Here is a 6,055-nt window from a genome sequence, read left to right as displayed (position 1 = left end):
GAGGAGGGGGGAAAGGGGAGGGAGAGAAGTAGGGAAGAAGAGAGAGGAGGGAGGGAGAGGGGGAGGGAGGGAGAGAGGGAGAGAGAGATGGAGTGAATGGGAGACGGGGGAGGGAGAGAAAGGAAGAGAGAGAAAAACAGAGAGAAAGGGAGAGAGGGGATGGAAGGGAGGGAGGGGGAGGGGGAGAGGGAGAGACGGGGAGTGAGTGGGAGAGGGGGAGTAAGGGAGAGAGAGGAAGAGAGAGAAAAACAGAGAGAGGGAGAGAAGGGGAGGGAGGAGGGTGAAAGAGAGGGGAGGGAGGGAGAGAGGGAGAGAAAGAGAGGGAGGGGGAACGGAGGGAGAGAGGAGGGAGCGAGGAAGAGAGGAGGAGGGAGGAGGGGGAAAGAGGGGAGGGAGGGAGGGAGAGAGGAGGGAGGGAGAGAAAGGGAGGGAGGGGGAAGGGAGGGAGACGGGAGGGAGGGAGAGAGGGGGGTGGGAGGAGGGAAATAGGGGAGAGAGGGAGGGAGAGATGGGGAAAGAGGGAGGGAAAGAGAGGAGGAAGGAGAGGGGGAGGGAGGGAGAAAGAGAGGGAGGGAGGGAGGAAGGGAGAGTTGGGGTGAGGGGAGGAGGGTGTGAAAGAGGGGAGGGAGAGAAGTAGGGAAGGAGAGAGAGGAGGGAGGGAGAGAGGGAGAGGGGAGAGACGGGGAGGGAGTGGGAGAGGGGGGAAGGGAGAGAGGAAGAGAGGGAGAAAAACAGAGAGAAAGGGAGAGGGGGAGGAAGGGAGGGAGGGGGAGAGGGAGAGACGGGGAGTGAGTGGGAGAGGGGAGTAAGGGAGAGAGAGGAAGAGAGAGAAAAAACAGAGAGAGGGAGAGAAGGGGAGGGAGGAGGGTGAAAGAGAGGGGAGGGAGGGAGAGAGAGGGGGAGAGAAAGAGAGGGAGGGGGAACGGAGGGAGAGAGGAGGGAGCGAGAAGAGAGAGGAGGAGGGAGGAGGGGGGAAAGAGGGGAGGGAGGGAGGGAGAGAGGAGGGAGGGAGGGGGAAGGGAGGGAGACGGGAGGGAGGGAGAGAGGGGGTGGGAGGAGGGAAATAGGGGAGAGAGGGAGGGAGAGATGGGGAAAGAGGGAGGGGAAGAGAGGAGGAAGGGAGAGGGGAGGGAGGGAGAAAGAGAGGAGAGAGGAAGGAAGGGAGAGTTGGGGAGGGAGAGAAGTAGGGAAGGAGAGAGAGGAGGGAGGGGGAGGAGAGAGGGGAGGAGGAGAGATTTACTGGCTGCAAAGCTCAGAAGCTGAGCCACCTTGCAAAACAAGTAATTTCTAAGGCAATTTAGGAAAATTTAGGACAAATTGTGTCCCAGCGTTTTAATGTTTCATATTGTTGCTTTTACTGATTGTAAGCTGCCTAGAGTTGCTTCTAGCGAGGTTTGTGGCATATGAAGAAAAAAGGGAGGGAAGGAAGGATGGAAGGAAGGAGAGAGAGAGGGAAAGAGAGGTGGAGACTCTGGAAAGAGGGCAGAGAAGAGCAACACAGATGATTAGGGGACTGGAGGCTAAAACGGTTGCAGGAACTGGGCATGACTAGTGTGATGAAAATGAGGGGGGGACATGATAGCAGCCTTCCAATATTTGAGGGGTTGCCACAGAGAAGAGTGGGGGGGGGGTGTCCTCTAAAGCACCAGAAGGCAGGAGAAGAAGCAACGGGTGGAAACTGATCGAGGAGAGAAGCAACCTGGAATGAAGGAGAAACTTCCTAACGGGGAGGACAATTAATCGGTGGAACTACTGCTTGTCTCCAGAAGTTGTGAGCGCTCCAACATTGAAGGTCTTTAAGAAAGGATGGAAGGCTGAGTCAACCTTGAGCCTGGTGAGATTCGAACTCGCAGTAATTGCAGGCAGCTGGTGTTATCTTAACAGCGCTTTAGTCTGCTGCGCCACCAAGGCTCTTCCCTTCTAAATTGATTTAGAGGGTGAAGTATAGAAAGATTAACATGTATACTAGTACAGGGGGTTCTTGACTTACAACGGTTTGTTTAGTGACCGTTTGAAGTTACAAAGGTATCGAAAAAAGGATCCTTTTTCACACTTACGACCGTTGCGGCATCCCCATTACGTGATTCGTAATTCAGACTTTTGGCAACTGATTCATATTTATGACGGTTCGCAGTGTCCTGGCGTCACACGATTCCCCTTTTGCAACCTTCTGACAAGCAAAGTCAGCTGACAAGCTGGATTCACTTAACAACTGTGGGACTAGCTCAAGAACTGCAGTGATTCACTTAACAGCCGCGGCAAGAAAAGTCGTAAGATAGGGCAAAGCTCAGTTAAAAATGGTCTTGCTTAGCAACAGAAATGTTGGGTTCAATTGTGACTGTAAGTTCGAGGACTCTCTGTGATATGGGCTTTGTTAGCGTGGCCCTAAAGCAGACTCAGCTTACCTGGTAGGTATGGAATGAGGGGTTTCATGTTGTTGTTTTTTAAAATAAAAAATAATAATAATGAAATAAAAGCTATTTATTTTGATGCCTTGCCTTTTGGCCTTGAAAATATCCACCAGGAAGGAAGGAAGGAAGGAAGGAAGGAAGGAAGGAAGGAAAGAAGGAAGGAAGGAAAAAATGGGAGAAGGGATGGAGAGGAAGGAAGGAGGGAAGGAAAGAAGGAAGGAAGGAAAAAAGGAAGGAAAGAAGGAAGGAAAGAAGGAAGGAAGGAAAAAATGGGAGAAGGGAGAGGAAGGAAGGAGGAAAGGAAAGGAAGAAGGGAAGGAAGGAAGAAGGAAGGAAAAAAGGAAGAAGGAAGAAAAGGAAATAAAGAAAGAAGGAAGGAAGGAAGGAAAGAAGGAAGGAAGGAAGAAGGAAGGAAGAAGGAAGGAAGGAAAGAAGGAGAAAATGGGAGAAGGGAGAGGAAGGAAGGAGGAAAGGAAAGGAAGAAGGGAAGGAAGGAAGGAAAAAATGGGAGAAGGGAGGGAGAGGAAGGAAGGAGGGAAGGAAAGAAGGAAGGAAGGAAAAAAGGAAGAAGGAAGAAAAGGAAATAAAGAAAGAAGGAAGGAAGGAAGGAAAGAAGGAAGGAAGAAGGAAGGAAGAAGGAAGGAAAGAAGGAAAAAATGGGAGAAGGGAGAGGAAGGAAGGAGGAAGGAAGGAAAGAAGGAAGAAAAGGAAATAAAGAAAGAAGGAAGGAAAGAAGGAAGGAAGGAAGGAAAGAAGGAAGGAAGGAAAGAAGGAGAAAATGGGAGAAAAGAGAGGAAGGAAGGAGGAAAGGAAAGGAAGAAGGGAAGGAAGGAAGGAAAAAATAGGAGAAGGGAGGGAGATGAAGGAAGGAGGGAAGGAAAGAAGGAAGAAAAGGAAATAAAGAAAGAAGGAAGGAAGGAAAGAAGGAAGGAAGGAAGGAAAGAAGGAAGGAAGGAAAGAAGGAGAAAATGGGAGAAAGGAGAGGAAGGAAGGAGGAAAGGAAAGGAAGAAGGGCAGGAAGGAAGGAAAAAATAGGAGAAGGGAGGGAGAGGAAGGAAGGAGGGAAGGAAGGAAGGAAGAAGACCGGCACAACTTACTGCCGTAATTCTGCGCTCGATTATAGTCGTAAGGCAACCTATATTTCAGTTCTGGCAGCTAGCATTGTGTTTCAAAGCTCGAATTGCTTGTCCTTGGTGTCAGTGGCTGAGAGTTTGCTTATTGTGGTGAGTCTAAACAGGATATAAAGTCTTGGGGCTCGGCTGGATGTCCTCCCTTGGCCCCCTCCAACGCCGCAGGCTTTATCGCATTGCGGATTCCTGATCCGTGAGGCAGGGGCTTCCATCATGTCCACCGGCTGCGTCACAGCGGCAACAGCTGCCTCGCATCCATTGCGGAGATAATATATTACGGGCCCAGCATCCAAGGCATGAATTAATCCTGAGGCGCAGAAGGCCGCCAAACAACCTTTGCAGAAAAAAATAAATAAAATAAAATAAAATAAAAATAAACTCGCATGCAACCGGCCCAAGGGCTGCACTGCAGCCGGTGAGAAGAAGAGCATGGCCAGCCTGCCAAAAAAGGCAGCAGGCCCTGTTTGTCTGTGTGTATGTTTGTGTCTGTGTGTGTGTGTGTGTGAGAAAATGAAGGGAAAAGGACCAGATTTGGTATTCAGCCGGTTCGGGCGAACTGGTAGCAAAGGTCGCAGGTGCCCCCTGACTCCCTGGCGCTATACTCTCCTATTTAGGCAGGTTTTTGAGGCCGGCCGCATGCGTGGAAGGCACGTGAGCAAGCAGAGCGCATGTACGGAAGGCCGGGCGCATGAGTGGAAGGCACGTGCGCAAACGCGAAACGAGCGCACACATGCGGGACGAACCAGTGGTAAGAATATCGGAAACCCACCGCTGGAAAGGACTGATGGCTTCAAAACCTTAGAGCAGAGGTGTCAAACTCGATTTCATTGAGAGCCTCATTAGGGTTGTGTTGATCTTGGGGGGCTGGGGTGGGCGTGGCTAGCTCAACGTCATGCGTAGTGGGGGCACCTGTGGGGGTTCGAGTGCCCTGTCAGCGAAAACAGGCTCCCGAGCTCCGTTTTCGGCTGCGATGGCCTCCTGCCACCCTCTGCCGGTGAAACCGGAGCTCGGGAGGGCTGCTCGCACCGCAGGCTGGTCCTTCGCTGTTTCCCGGGCAACCATCCGGCCCAGATCTAAGCACCCCACAGGCCGGATGCAGCCCCCGGGCCTTGAGTTTGACACCCATGCCTTAGCGGCTTTCTTATAAGAGGTGGAGGGCGCGGGGAGGACTCTTGAGGCCATGCAGTCCAACCAGTGGGGAGAGAACCGGTAGTGGCGACTTGTACCCACCCCGGCACTATGCCGTCCTATTTAGCCACATTTTCTAAGCCGTGCGGGTGCGTGCGAACCACACACGCGCTCAATTTTCAATGCGCGGCGAGCTGGTGGTAAAATTATGTGAAACCCACCTCTGTGAAATCCAGCCCTAATTTGGAGTCGCCCGCAAGAGAAAGGGTTGGTCTTGATGACCTCGAGGAACAAGTTCCACGATTCCTCTCAAAGCCTGTTGATTTCTACGTGGGTTTGTCTCCAGTGGGAGGTTTGGGGGCGATTCGGAGAGCTCGCGAGACGGTGAAGCCTCGATGACTTTGACTGTGGCAAGGCGGTGGGGGAAATGGAAGGGATGTTTGAGGTGGGGTGGGCTGTCTCGAGTTTCTCGCACATCCGAACAGGAGATTGGAGTCAGAAGAGGGGAAAACACCCCATTTTATGGCGGGACTAGGATTAGGCTGGGCTGGCGATGAGATGGGACATAGGTGGCATTGTGAGGGTAGGTGCAGATCAGGGGTGGGTTCTAATTTTTTTTACTACCTGTTCTGTGGGCGTGGCTTATTTTGTGGGTGTGGCTTGGAGGTCATGTGACTAGGTGGGCGTGGCTAGCTGATCAGAGTCATTTCTGGAAGGTCCTCGCACTTATGACCAGTCCTCGCACTTACGACCCGACTCATTTGTTTGCTTTTAACACTGATCAGCTGTAGGGCAGCCCTTTGAAGCCCCACGACAAGAGTTTAAACAGTTTTTTTCCCTCTAGTCATCAGCTGGGACTCAGGAGGCAGCAATAGATTGGGGGTGGGACCAAATAAAAGGTAAGAGTAACGTGGGTGGGGGTGTGGGAGGGCGGGGGGAGGGGAGAACCGGTTTGGTGACGTCATATCCTCACTGCTACCGGCTCGGCCGAACCGGACTGAACCGGGAGGAACCCACCATTGGTGCAGTTGGTGGAGCCCTATGATTTTCAGCTAAGTTCATTCCCCACTAAATGAAAACCATCTCGTCCTTGTTTTAGCGGCCACAATTGGAACCAGAAAGTTGGTCGCTAAGTGAAACCGCAACTCTGTTTCGGGTGACTTCAGCTTTCCTTCGCTTGACCGACCTCTGAAGCTCATCACTGGAAGGATGGTCGTAAGATTCCTTTTATCATCACTTTCCATTGTGACTGTGAATGGTCAGTAAATGAGACAGCTGCTAAATGAGGACCACCTGTATTGGTTGGGGGGATGATGGATCCCTGTCTGTTTTTAGCAGCTTTGCACTGTTTTATACAACTTTGCTACTGGGTGGGTGAGGCTTCTT

The sequence above is a fragment of the Pituophis catenifer genome, unplaced genomic scaffold (genome assembly GCF_029215685.1).
Source record: "Pituophis catenifer annectens isolate HBS135680 unplaced genomic scaffold, rPitCat1.0.hap2 SCAF_1, whole genome shotgun sequence".
Classification (NCBI taxonomy): Eukaryota; Metazoa; Chordata; class Lepidosauria; order Squamata; family Colubridae; genus Pituophis; species Pituophis catenifer.
The sequence above is the reverse complement of the archived record's forward strand: the minus strand, read 5'-3'. Positions refer to the sequence as shown.